Source organism: Canis lupus, chromosome 29 (assembly GCF_003254725.2).
Source record: "Canis lupus dingo isolate Sandy chromosome 29, ASM325472v2, whole genome shotgun sequence".
Taxonomy (NCBI): domain Eukaryota; kingdom Metazoa; phylum Chordata; class Mammalia; order Carnivora; family Canidae; genus Canis; species Canis lupus.
The window spans coordinates 27087794-27102412 of record NC_064271.1 but is presented as its reverse complement, the minus strand read 5'-3'; the positions used below and the strand labels follow the sequence as shown (position 1 = coordinate 27102412).

Here is a 14619-nt window from a genome sequence, read left to right as displayed (position 1 = left end):
TAAATCAGTCCTCCCCTTAGTACCAAGGCAAGGCAGTGATGACATAATTAGAACTTAGCAACTGAGAACAGGTTTGCCAAGAGACACCTTCCTCCTTTGGGTTTATTTCCTTCTGGAAAAAACATCCAGATTAAGGCTCTTTGTGAAAGGATCCACACTTTTGATTTTTTTTCTTTTGTTCTAAAAAATCTAAAATATGTGAGATAACCCCTATCCCCCCAGTATTGAATACTAATGTAAAAATCTGAACGATAATAGAACTTATGTTGCTTGTAAAATATTCTGTTTTTCTGTGACCTCTTCCTTCCCTTTGTTTCTCATTTTACCAGGGGAATTTGATAAGAAAAAAAAATTAAAAGAACAAAAAGACCTCATATATAGTAAGTAATGATTTTAGGCTTTGAAAGAAATTATAGAGTATTTGATCCAGTTATTATTTTTTAATTATTGAGTTGTTGGAGTTCTTTATATATTTAAGAAATTAATTCCTTATCATATAAATGATTTGTAAATATTTTCTTCCATTCTGTAGACTGATTTTTCATCCTGTTGATTTCTTTTCTGTGGAGAAGCCTTTTAGTTTGACGCAGTCCTACTTGTCTACTTTTGCTTTTGTTACATATGTTTTTTGGTGTCCTCTCCCAGAAAAACAGTAGAGCAGCTGTGGAAAACAATGTGGAGGCCCCTTGAAAAGTTAAAAGTAGAATTACTGTATGATCCAGCAATCCCTCTTCTGGGTATAAATTCGAGGGAAATCAGAATCTGGAAGACATATCTGCACTCACACATTTAGTGCAGCATTATTCCCAATAGCCAAGGCATGGAAACAACTCAAGTGTCCACTGACAGATGAATGGATAAAGAAAATGTGGTATATGTATTCAATAGAATATTACTCAGGCTTAAAAAAGAAAGAAATCCTGCCACTTGTGACAACATAGATGAACCTGGAGGATATAATGCTGAGGAAAATAAACCAGTCACAGAGGACAAATACTTCATGATTCTACTTCTAGGTAGTATCTAAAATACCCAAACTCATAGAGGCAGAGTGTACAAACGTGGCTGCAGGGCTGCAGGGTGGGAGCAATAGAGAGCTGTTGTTCAATAGAGGGATGCCTGGTGACTCAGTGGTTGAGCATCTGCCTTTATTTAGCTCACAGCATGATCTGGAGATCCTGGAATCGAGTTCCACATCAGGTTCCCCCCAGGGAGCCTGCCTATCCCTTTACCTATGTCTCTGCCTCTCTCTCTCTCTCTGAGTCTCTCATGAATAAATAAAAATAAAAAAGTCTTAAAAAATGGAGAGCTGTTGTTAATAAAGTTTTAATTATGCAAGATGAGTAGAGCCAGATGGCCATACCACATAAAGTTGGAGATGTAGTTCTGCTATGAAGGAAGGACTCTCCTTCAGGGTGTAAGTAAACCCAGAGAAAATCTTGCTGGTTTATACAGGGAGACATGTGCATTTCATTGCAGCACTGTTGGAAGTAATAAAAATTACTATGTTTTAGGTTATTTTTATTGTTAAAGATATTTGTGCCAAACTTACTTCCCATTGGGAGATGTGAGCGAAACAAGAGAATAAAAGTAAGCGACAAAAAAGTGTGAAAAAGTAAAAAAATCTTTAAGAGAGATGTAAACATTTTGTTAGGCTATACACTTTTTAAGCTTTATTTCGATTGGCTTGATGAGGAGTAATCTTTCCTACTCAAAGTATGGTCCACAGACTAGTAGAGAGGCAAGTCCTGGGGGGATGTATTAGAAAAGCTGACTTCCAGGCCCCACTCCAGCTTTACTGCGTTAGAATATGCATTTTAACAAAAACACCAGGTGATTTGTACGCATAGTAAACTTTGGAAGCACAAGTCTAGAGCAGCTGCCCTTCATTTTTATGTCTCAGCAGGCTGATGGGTCATGACAGGCTGGGAGGTGAATACAAATACACCCTTAGTAACAATACACACTCTTTTGAGCAATTTAAAAAATAGAGCAAATCTGAACTATTTCACATGGTACCAGCGCTCAAATTCATGTGCATTTCCTGAGTGAAAGACTAAGCATTGAGGTGGATCTGTGCAGATGGGCTGTGCAACACCACATAGCAAATATTTGAGGGATCGTGATGGGATCCAGTAGGGAGAGGCACATGTTTCATGACTGTTAGAGGGTAAGTTGGTGACTGTAATAGAGTTAGCATCCCGGGAAATTGATAACCAATGATAATAAGTATCTGCTTGGGATCCCTGGGTGGTGCAGCGGTTTAGCGCCTGCCTTTGGCCAGGGGCATGATCCTGGAGACCCGGGATCGAATCCCACGTCGGGCTCCCGGTGCATGGAGCCTGCTTCTCCCTCTGCCTGTGTCTCTGCCTCTCTCTCTCTCTCTCTGTGTGACTATCATAAATAAATAAAAACTAAAAAAAAAAAAAAGTATCTGCTCTCAGAAAAGAACCATTCACTCACTGAACAATTACTTCTTCATCTCTTGTGTGTGTCACCTCCTCTGCTAGATCCCAGGGAACAGTGGAGACCACCACACCACGGGCACAATCCATGTCCTAGTAGAATTTACAGTCTCTCAGGGGAGGCAGGTATTTAACACGTATGATTGTTCAGCGTCTTAGGAGCTGAGAGGCATGAATCTTATGAAGATAGTTAATTAGGTAGGTAGGTGGATTGATAGTTGATACATAGAAAGATGATACGTAGAGACAGAATGAAAGCATATAGCAGAGGCATCTATTGGAGTTGTGTATCAGAAGCTTTTGAAACGTTAGAAATGTCTGATTTATTTTATTTTACTTTTTACAAAAAGATTTTATTTATTTGAGAGAGAGCAGTGGGGAGGGGCAGAGGCAGAGAATCTCCAGCAGACTCTGTGCTGAGCACAGAGACCGATGAAGGGATCGATCTCATGACACTGAGATGATGACCTGAGCCGAAACCAAGAATCAGTAGCTTAACCAAGGGTGCCACCCAGACGCCCTGAGAAATGTCAGATTTTAACAGAATATGTGGAATTATTAGAATATGCGGATGCAAAGAGAAACAGGACAGCAAAACTTTGGGGGAACTGGCTTTAAATAAAACAATTGGACAGATTGGATTTTTAAGTTATTTACCATGATTAGATAGACATACAAATCCAGAAGAGTAGTGGGTTATTTGTGAAGAGGCATTTGGAAACCTTGATTCAAATATTATCCAGATTTATCAATACTCACTTTCTTTCTGAGGCCTTCGGAATCACTTATAGTTTAATTATACCGAACCCTGCACTTCTTCCCTGGTCCTTGGAGCTGGAACCAGCTCTGGCTCAAGGGTCTCCCAGGAGACTGCCCAGCTGGTTTTATTTGAAGAAATGAGGACACGTAAGGTAGTTTGGGTTTTAAAAAATGTGTTCTCTGCTCCCTACTGCTGCTATTTGCCCAGCCCCCCACTATGACACAGATGACACCCACTGGTGGGCAGGCTCCCACCTGACTCAGATGTCTGTTCCCCCAGGCCACACCTCCAACTGTGGCACTAGGTAAATGCCCCAGAATTGTGTAACCTCAGAGTAGGAAGGGCACAGAGCTGATAAAAATTTAGTTTTCATCCCTCAGGAGAATGAGGGTTCAAAGTATTAACTGAGTTAAGATAATGTTATATTTCTTCATATCAAATTTTTGGCCTGAAGTTTGTGCTCATCACAGTAGCTTTCTCACTATGTGTGTGGGATTGAAGTTTGGAGGTGAGGTGTATTTAGGGAAGAAGGGAGTTGTTTCCCTCTTCTCTCCTTTTTACCTTAAGACGTGGGGTTACTTATGCTGGAGGCATTTCCGTTCCTCCTGTTCACGTCTGTCTTTTCCAGATTTGTTCAGCAATATCTCTTTTCTCCATTGCTTGGCCCTGGAATCAGAGACAAAGCGGACAACACCAAACCGGAAATGCATCCGAAGACACCCTCTCCCAGAGATGACACCCATTTCTCACAGAATTCTGAAGGTATCAGTGGTTCTGGAAGGTCCCCAAACCACTTCCCTTTCCTTTCTGAGGCCCAGGTTATTCTGGAACTTGGGGAAAAAATACCGAACACACGGAGGAGAGGAATCGAGAAAATATAGGATAGGTGGAAAAGACGTCAGAATTTAGCTGGAGAGGGATGCCTGGGTGACTCAGTGGTTGAGCATCTGCCTTTGGCTCAGGGCATGATCCCAGGGTCCTGGGATCGAGTCCCGCATTGGGCTTCCTGCAGGGAGCCTGCTTCTCGCTCTGCCTTTGTCTCTGCCTTTCTCTCTCTGTTTCTTTCATGAATAAATAAATAAATCTTAAAAAAAAAATGTAGCTGGAGAGAAGGGAGAGAAAGGAAGTGAGGCCACAATTTTCTTGTTGAAAACGTATACCAGTTTGCTTACCCATCATTGGTCCTGCCAGGGGGGATATATTTTTGGCATGATTGTATTGAGGAAAATATATGCCTTATACAGGTGCTTTGTGTGGATATGTGTACTTGGGAGCAATGCCTGACTCTGGGGAGCTGTGAATTCTATGAGATTTTTCAAAGCTTTTTTGCTTTGTTGAGGTGGATGCTTTTGCATGGAAACCTCACACTCGCTGCTCTGCTTCTGCATTGCTGGCGGCTTAGACACGCTTCCTCAGACATAGCCAGAGGGCAGCACAAGGGCATCACTTCGATACTCAGAGCAACAGAAGCCATGGCTGTAATGACAGAGAGAACGATTCTATCGTCCTTGGGTGCCCTGCCCTCTCTGTCCCATGGTGCTGTCGTTTTATTGTTAAGCAATACGGATGGACCTACAGGGTATTATGCTAAGTGAAGTAAGTCAGATGGAGAAAGACAAATGGCATACGATTTCATCTATGTGTGGAATATTAAAAAAAGCAAAACAAATGAATACACAAAAAGCAGAAATGGACTTATAAATATAAAGAACAAATTGATGTTTGCCAGAACACAGGGGGTTCGGAGGGGTGGACAGAATGGGTGAAGGACAGTGGGAGATCCAGGCTTCCAGTTACAGGATGCCTAAGTCATGGGAATAGAAGCACAGCATAGAAAATATAGTCACTGGAATGGTAATCGTGTCACATGGGGACAGATGGGAGCTATGCAGGTGGTGAGCAGAGCATAATGTACAGAGAAGTTGAATTACAAAGGCCGGATAACCGAAACTCGCGTAACATTGTATGTCAACTGCGCTCAAGTAAATAACAGCAACAACAACCCGAAAGTCCTCAATGGAAAATCCCTGGTCTCCCATCTAGGGAAGTTGGCCGTGTGTACTCACCGTGGGAACTGGCTGCCACCCTCCCTATGAGTTTACCAGGCACTTGGTGTGTTGTGGTCCCACCATCAAGGAGAAGACCTGTGGATAGCCTTGCATGCCACCTGCATTCAAAAAGGAAATCACCCCTGGTGTGCTTGTGTCTGAGGTCGATGCTTGTGCAGAAAGCTAAACCCCAGCACCGCTTAGAACAGTTTAGAGAGATGGTGGCAAATGCTGGGGAGACTGCAGGGAGAGAGGACAGGTGTTTGTGGGGCAGGTTCCCAGACTGCCGCTTTTTGTGAGGAAGCCAACTCAGCACTTATCCGCACCACCCCGACGTGAACTCCTGTGCCCAGTTTCTCACTTTAGGGAGCAATAAAACATGAGGAAGGAGAGAGAGCTTGGGCAGTGGTGGGAGACGAGAGGAAAGGCTCCATTGACTGGGAATGAGCTGCTGTGTCTCTGTCTGTTGGCTTTTCTTCCCTATCACCCTGCCCTTCACGTGTGGCTGGAAGTAGAAATATTTATTTCCACTAAATGTTTGTTGAATGAGTGAATAAATATCTGGGCATGTAATGGTGTAGACTACAATTACTTTTATAATTAAGTTATTATGGAAGTATGAGCATTTGATCTATTTTTTTTTTTTTTTGGTCATCTCTGATCCTGTTGTTATTTATTACCAATTGTCATAAAATTGTCCAACACTTTTACTGATAACTCAGCTGTGATGGTCAGACAAAAACCCAGTCAAAAAAAATGATGGTAGGTCAAGCAACTCTGGGGAGGTATTTTTGTATTTCTGAAAACATGATCGTAGACCTCAGAAAGAGGAATCTGTGTAGACAGCAACACTAACCGATATCCCCTCCCCGCTACTGGGGAAGCAAATGGGATCTGAGACAATGTGATTAATAATTGCACAGTCTATGACGATGGTTTGGGCAGAGCCCTTATGCTTTTGTGTGAGGGATGAGTGCTTTGCAATGAAAGCAAGGCAGGAAGGGAGCAACAGTGGCTGAATGCAATAACACCAACAGTCTGATTTCTTAAAAGGTAGGAGGAAGACCCTGTGAATGGGAACGACGTACTTTCACCTTTTATGATTATATTCCCCTTTCTTGGTTGGTTCTGCAGGAACATGGCTGCAGCCCTTATTGGTGAAGAGCTTCTATTGGCTTCTATTCATGGGTGCACAGTCCATGGTTCCCCTCAGAATCAGCAAGAGCCTGAGGAAAGGAAAGCTTTTTTTTAAAAAAAAAAAAAGCTTTTTTTAAAAAAAATTGGGGAATTTTTTAAAAAAAAATATAAAGATATTATTTATTTATTCATGAGAGACACACAGAGAGATGCAGAGACACAGGCAGAGGGAGAAGCAGGCTCCCTGCAGGGGAGTCCAAGGTGGGACTCGATCCTGGGACTCCGGGGTCACGCCCTGAGCCGAAGGCAGATGCTCAACCGAAGGGAGATGCTCAACTGCTGAGTCACCCAGGCGTCCGTCAGAAAGGAAAACTTCTATTACAATTTTGCTGAAGTCTTGAGGTGGCGAGGTGCTATATGCAGGAAGAGACAAAGGCGTCCATAGACTTCTCATGGAAGTAGACTTTTCCTAGAGGTGAAGGGAGTTCTGAGGAAAGGTGAGTTTTCCAAGGGAAGAGAGGATCAGAGTGTCATTTGTGGGAAGGGAATGGGGCCTCTGGGAAAATAGAAGTAGGGAACCAGAGAATTCCCATGGGGCTGGAGGTCCTCCAAATGCAAAAGCTGCATTTTCTGATACTTTTGCGTGGTTCAAGGGAACTAGCTAATGAAATAAGGTTACAGCTCTTGGTCTTATTTTATACTCTTTTAGGATGCTTACTTGACATTTCCTTACGAGATTATTCAAACCTCTGTCAGAGGTCAAGATCAGGAGCTTCCTGTTGTCCCTCACACCTCCTGGGTTACCAGGCTGCGGAGTGTCAACCAGCAAACAACCCCAGAGGGGTGGTTGAGCCCATCTCATCAACTTCTCCTCCCAAGTCAGGCTGATGATGTGTATTGATCTATTCTTTAAGGTAAAAAGGGGGTTCATATCCTCTACCCACTTTGCCAAAGACCAAGGTATCCTATGGGCCAGTGTGATTCTACAAGTCAGAATCTTTGTAGCTGGTTGTTAGGAACGATTGAAAGTTAAACAAAGCATTAGCTTTTCTTTTTCTAAGTTTCAGCCTTAAATGACATTCTTAAAGGATAATTTTAAATATCCCCAAATATAAGAAGATAAAATTAGAAAAATAAAAACTATTTCTGCAAGCTGTTAGAATTTCATTAGGCAAACTTATTTTATTTATTTATTTGAGAGAGAGAGAGAGAGAGCATAAGTGGGAAGAGACAGAAGACAGAAGGAGAAAGAGAAGCAGGGTCCCTCTGAGCAGGGAGCCTGATGCAGGGGCTCGATCCTAGGACCCTGGGATCATGACCTGAGCTGAAAGCAGACGCTTAACCCACTGAATCACCCAGATGCCCCTAGGTTTATCTTCATTTTAAATATATTGGGTAGGTGGCCTTATTTTCCAGGTCATATTGTTTTATGTACATTTAAGCCAGTACATTTCCTTGCTGTATTTGGTATGTTTTTGTTTTCCTAGTGGGAATCCACATCTGTTCCATGTACTACATGATTAGGCGTGGCATTGTTTAGATATTGCAGATTCAACTGACGGCCCTCATCGATTTGTTATCCTGCCTGTAAAATGAAAACATGAGCTCAGGCTGGTATGTGAGTCTGGTTCCTTCTTACCATTAATCCTCTTTTGTAAACCATTGATGTTTCCTTGGCAACTGCATTAAGTTCTTGAACATATTACTTAACTTGTTACTCAGGGTCTTTTCTCAAGGTGAAGTCTATTCGTTTTCACTTTTTTTTTTTTTCATGAGCTTGTTTTTGTTAATTATAGTTCTTTAAAGTATTACTTGCTTTGAATGTTACACTTGCTTGCACAATTCGTAGGGAAAAATCAATTGTGAAACCTATGGAATTTCACCTAATGCACACCTAATGCACATCATGTGGTCACTTGGCTCATGGAGAAGAAGATTCTTTTCATGGTACCATTAAGTGTGCTTTTAACTGCATGAAAAAGATTCCAGTATTTGCAAATCTACTATCATTCCCAAGTGTCTTGAATTTAGTCAATAATTAAGTGAAATAATGGAGACAGATTTTTTTGTATGAATAAATGGGTTTTCTTTCAAAATTAACCTGATAAAGTATCATTTAGCAGATTTAGTCAATTGGGGAACACAGGAGGTTTTCCATTTCTTTTGAATTCTTTTTTGCAATATTGAAATGCCTGACAGTTTATTACATCTCACAGGCCAAGAAAGAGCATTGGGGATCTTGCAACTTCTCCTTAAGAACATGGGGAAGGGGATCCCTGGGTGGCGCAGCGGTTTAGCGCCTGCCTTTGGCCCAGGGCGCGATCCTGGAGAGCCGGGATCGAATCCCACGTCCGGCTCCCGGTGCATGGAGCCTGCTTCTCCTTCTGCCTATGTCTCTGCCTCTCTCTCTCTCTCTCTCTCTCTGTGACTATCATAAATAAAAAAAAAAAAAAAAAAAAAAAACATTAAAAAAAAAAGAACATGGGGAAGGGGTGCCTGGGTGGTTCAGTCGGTTGATTTCAGCTCAGATAGTGATTTTGGGGTCCTGGGATTGAGCCCCGTGTTGGGCTCTGTGCTCAGCAGGGAGTCTGTTTGAGGATTCTCTTTTCCTTTCTTTCTTCCTCTGACCCTTACTGGGTTCTCTCATTCTCTTTCAAGTAAATAAGTAAATCTTAAAAACAAACAAACAAACAAACAAACAAAAAACAACAACCAGGAGGAGGGAGTGTGATTAATGGAATTCACATCCCACAAACACATGCATTTCCCCTATAGTTCAGCCCACCATAGCTCCTCCAAAATGCCTCCAAGGTGAGAAGCCAGACAGGATTCTACAAATGTGTGGAATGACACCTGCTGACATTGTGTCCTCCTACAGTCAGCAATAGGGAATCCCATGTGAAAGAGGTTAAGATAAAACCACCACTGCTGTTCTACAGAGCCCATTTTAGAGTCCACAGAAGTGCTGGGGATCAGAAGTCCTGCTACAGGCCTTTCACTGTTAAAATTTTTTTTTTTTTAACTTTTATTTATTTATGATAGTCACAGAGAGAGAGAGAGAGGCAGAGACACAGGCAGAGGGAGAAGCAGGCTCCATGCACTGGGAGCCCGACGTGGGATTCGATCCCGGGTCTCCAGGATCGTGCCCCGGGCCAAAGGCAGGCGCCAAACTGCTGCGCCACCCAGGGATCCCAGGCCTTTCACTGTTAAATGAGCAGTGGTGCCACTTTTGGAAAGCCAATTCAAATCTTATGCAAGTGGCCTCAAGTGCCAGGCATGGGAAGCACATCCTATTGTCTACAGTTTTGGTTGAGTCCCTCCTCAAGGCAGATTCTGGAAAGAAGAGAGAAGAATATTGACTTCTTCTGTTCTAAATAGATTCAGTACCAAATGACAAATTGCGGTTAAGTCTAGAGACTTCCTTTGTGAGCTTTTTATCTATCTTTCTGATGACTTCTTTTTTCTGTTTTGGCTCATGAATGCTCACCTCTTGACTGCCAGGTTTACTGGCTAAGGTTTTTCCTGGGTTCCTGCAAGGTACATGTCAATGAATACCTAGAAGCTCTGGTCCAGTGAATTTGCCTTTTATCAGTCTGTTTGCTTCATCATTATCATTACTGGTTGGCACAAAGTTTCTCTTTCAGTGTTACACTGAAAACAAACTTCTCCATGTGGCCTCAACTCTGATGTTTACTATTATATCACCACAGTCATTTTGCTGGATTGTTCCTGATTTTTTAGATTTCTTTTTTATTTTTTAAAGACTTTATTTATTTAAGAGAAAGAAAGAGCATGAGTGGCTCCCTCTGAGCAGGGAACATGATGTAGGCTTGATTCCAGGACCCTGAGATCATGACTTAAGCCGAAGGCCGACACTTAACTGACCGAGCCACCCAGGCACCCCTCTGATTTTCTTTTAGAGAAGTGGGAAAGTCTACACATGGCTTCTGGTTCTATATCTACTTTCAGAGAATGGGGAATTGATATTAAAATGTTCTACTTGAGGATGCCAGTCCCCAGGATAGCAGGAAAGTATCTTTAATTTATGGGATTACCCATACCCCACCATAAAGGTTTTTCAGTGAAAGAGAGTCTTCTGGGTAACAACTTGCTTCTCATTCAATCTATAGTCTATGGTCCAACCTTCCTCCTTAGGCGTTAGCTAGGAGATCTTTCAGTTATATATGAATCCTTGCATTTCTTTGTCTTAAGCTCTCCTTTGTTCATAGTGACACAGCCACACACTACAATCTTTAAGATGTTAACAAGTATTGAAAGACAAAATGGAAAGTATAGTGTTTCCCAAATTTATTTAAATATTTGTTGTCTTCTCATGGGAGAATTTTAAGCACCACCCACCTACAGTAATATGTGAGAAAATTGTATGGCAAATTTATATTTTCATGCCAGAGTTTATAAAGACAATTTGCTCACCATGTTCTTGCCCTCTATGGAAGGCAAGGCCAAATCAATAAGAAATATCCCAGAGTCATTTGTATTTGTCCTCACGGGAGTCTGAAAATGCAAAGACTTGAATGAGAATTACCTAACTTAAAAGGCTACATAGCACTTCTGAAGAGAATCTCAAAGTAGATTAGAGATTCATAGAATCGTTTTAGAAAGTTATGTAATGAAAATGAAAGTTAAAATTAATTGTGGCTATAATTAAGGGCTTTGTAGAAAACCAAAGACTTTGCGACACCATGTTAGTTGAAATCAGTTTATTTGTATTCTTTATTGTGTTCTTACTGCATATTGAGCTTTGTGCAGATTAATACCATAGCCTCCATTCGTGAGGCTTTCATTAAATAATGGAGGATTTTAAAAATGGAACTATAGAACTACATATGAATCCAGATATGAGACAGCCTGCCTAAAAACTGTCTACATGTGCTCATCTACATATTCAAAAATATTATGGTTATGTACGTATCTATACTTATCATAATCAATAAACATTTTGAAAACCTTTGTTGTGTTTATTACTGTGCTGGGAGCTGGGCATACAGATTTAACTGGGAAAATCTCAGTTATTTTGAAGTTTCTTTGGTCCCTAAGATGCAATTGTGAAATCTTGCTAATGATCAAGAAGAGGAATTAAAGGTTAACAAATTAAAGAATGTGAAACTGACTTGCCAGTCTTTACAACCAGGAAGTTCAAACTCATGTTTTTTTGTTTGTTTGTTTGTTTGTTAGATTAATAGGAAATTGCTAGGTAAGCATAGCCTTGAAGCATGCTTTGACCTGTGCATGAGTGATCAATGTGCAAGGGGAAAAAGCTCAAATCCACTTGGAGAAGTAAGTCACTTTAATTGTTGGATTGGTCACTAAGAGGCAACTTACAAAAGAACCAGGCCCTAAGATCTAAAAGGTGTTACAGCTAAAGTTAAATATTTTTTACCATTTGATATGCCTGGCATAGCCTTGGCTTATGTCTATGCTACTGATTTTGATTATCATTATTATTGTAATGATAATTATCAATGGCAATGATTTTTATTAATTGTAATTATTGATAGATTCTCTTTCAGTCTCAAAAGTGACCTAGTTTGGGAACCAAATAATATTCCCCACTATTTAAAGGTGGGGGGGGAAGAATATGGGGAGTAGCTAGAACTTGGTTTCATTTTTTATTTTTTAATTTTTTTTGGCTTGCTTTAAAAATTTTTTTTAATTTTTTTAAATTTATTTTTTATTGGTGTTCAATTTGCCAACATATAGAATAACACCCAGTGCTCTTCCCATCAAGTGCCCCCCTCAGTGCCCGTCACCCAGTCACCCCCACCCCATGCCTACCTCCCTTTCTACCACCCCTTGTTCGTTTCCCAGAGTTAGGAGTCTCTCATGTTCTTAGCCCTTGGTTTTAATCCCAGCTTTGATGTTTACCGGGTCCATGACCTAGTGCAAATTACATAATCCCTTTGAGCTGCAGTCTTTATCAGTAAAATGTAAATAATAATTCCTTCAAAAGTTGTTAAAAGCTTATGTAAATGTAAAATATCCATCTGAATACCTGGCATATGGCAGACACTAAATAAATCATGGCTACTTTGCTATTCTGATTGGTATTTTTATCTGAGGTTCAATTCCTAAAGAAGAATGAGATAACAGAAATCCTGATAAGAGGTGATATTTAAAGTGAGGTTCTGTGGTTCTCCCACCAGGGAACAGCATGTGGCCAGCAGCCAAGGACATGGAGGCCTAGTTCCTCATGGGAGGGCCGGGCACAGTCTGAGACAGGCAGTCGAGACTCATACCAATAAGCTTGTTCAAAGGGAAAACAGAGATCCTACCAAGAAATGGGTCAGAAATCCAGTCATATGGACCAAGCAAATGTAGAAGAGTTGTGGAAGAGAGTAGGTACTGCAGTGCTCGGTATGCAACGGGATGCAGCAACTGGCCTCCCAGATACTAATCAGTGGGGTGTTCTGAACTCCAGTTTCCACTCTGTAATGGATGAAGCCTCCCCATGTGGTTTCCCCCACTCTGTTCCAGACTCACAGAGGATCTAGATGTTTTGAATGCATAGCCTTAGAATCTATGGTTGAGCTAGCCTGGGGAGGGAAAGACTAATCTCCTCAAGGTTGATTTCTTTTTGTCCTGGTTGGGTAGAGTGCTTTACATTTGGGAGAAAACAAACACATTTTCATAGCAGGAATGGTACAGAAGTTTCACCAAATTCTATGACATCCCAAGGCTTGTGGAAATGAACCGTAACATTTTACACTGTTTGTGTGTATAAGTAAATTCTATTGCAATAACCTGATTTTTCCAGAAACAAAAATAGTCTAAATTTTCATAAAATCTAGTAGCATTTTATGGTAGTGTTATTTTTACAAACACCTATGGTAAACAGAATTCTAATATTCCTATCCCCTGTGAATACGATGTATAAAATTCTCCCCCCCCATGGGCTAGAATTGGAACTTGTGGGTAGATGGAATGTCATTCCTATGTTATGTTCTATAGCAGGAGGGATTTTGCAGATATAATTAAAGTCTCTAATGAGTCTCAGTCCTACAGTTGCCAAGAACCTACTGCTGGCCAAGACGTGAATGAATTTGGAAGAAGATCCTGAGCTAGAGATGAGACCACACCTCCATTCACCACCTGGATCTCAGTCTGGGGAGACCCTGAGCAGAGAACTCAGAGATTCCAAGTCTTCTGAAATGGTGAGATAATAAGTAGATGTTGTAAGATGCTGTGTTTGTAGTAATCTGTGACACGGCAACAGAAAACTAATGTATCTATTAAACAAATTTTACTATGAATTTTAAATCTAATGGAATTTGAAGCGAGTTTGAAACTGAATGTAAATTCTTGGTTTCATGTCTATAGGTTTGGCCAACTGTAATCAGGATTAAAAAATTTAATGAGAGAGTATTCCATGTCTGATCAAACTCTTCAATTTGAAATCAATTGTGAAATCTGAAACCAGTTACATTTGAGCTATTTTTCACAAATTTCTGAATCACTTAAAAAGTTATTTTAGATAATTTATTTAAGCTGCTTTCTTTAAAAGCTTTGGTCCAAAATGTGTGGAAGAAACTCCAAAGACCATATGTCTTATGTTTGCAAAATACTGGAGCAGATTTCTGAGCTATCTAGCTTGCTGGATATTGAGCATTTCAGAACATTTCATAAATTAGAAAAAAATACTTTTCCATCACCTTTTATCTACTAAGTCTGTGTAAATCAGAATTAGTGGAAGCCTAAAAAGGATAAGGTGTACATTTCTTCTTCATGGGTAAATAGCACAGTCTATTTCAACCTAGATCATAGATATTTTCAGAGAGGCATTGAAATCAGTAAAACAAATTAATTTTTGACCATGTAAGAAGATACATTTCTATCCTTTTGCTGACGTTTTGCCTTTGAAACTTTTTGTTTGATCATACACCCCTCGTTATTTATATTTCATGATATTGAGGTTGTCATATTTTAAAAACTAATTGAAGAGCTTTATTATATGTCTTTTCCAGAAGAAGGCCATAACATAAGATGGCTTCATACTAACTTTTGGATGATTCAGAGGGAAATTTACTTGAAATGCAATGGAGACCTTTGTAATCTGAACTATGTTACTGTGGCTTTAATTGAAAACTTTTGTTTTTCTAAAAATTTTAACTTGGTAAGAGATTGTGAGTCAGTTATTTTACCTTCAACTTGCCACATGCTTTTTTCCCTTTTGCAAATGTCCTTCTGTTAA

General features: G+C 40.4%; 1 long non-coding RNA gene across 3 annotated transcripts in view; it reads right to left on the bottom strand.

The window, feature by feature from the left end:
* LOC118352800 (uncharacterized) overlaps window positions 1-14619 on the bottom strand; it is a 95733-nt gene that overhangs the window by 18429 nt on the left and 62685 nt on the right. For all 3 annotated transcript variants that reach the window (XR_004810555.2, XR_004810553.2, XR_004810558.2), the window contains exon 5: window positions 3787-3891. This is a non-coding gene — a long non-coding RNA (uncharacterized LOC118352800). The remainder of the gene's footprint in view (window positions 1-3786; window positions 3892-14619) is intronic.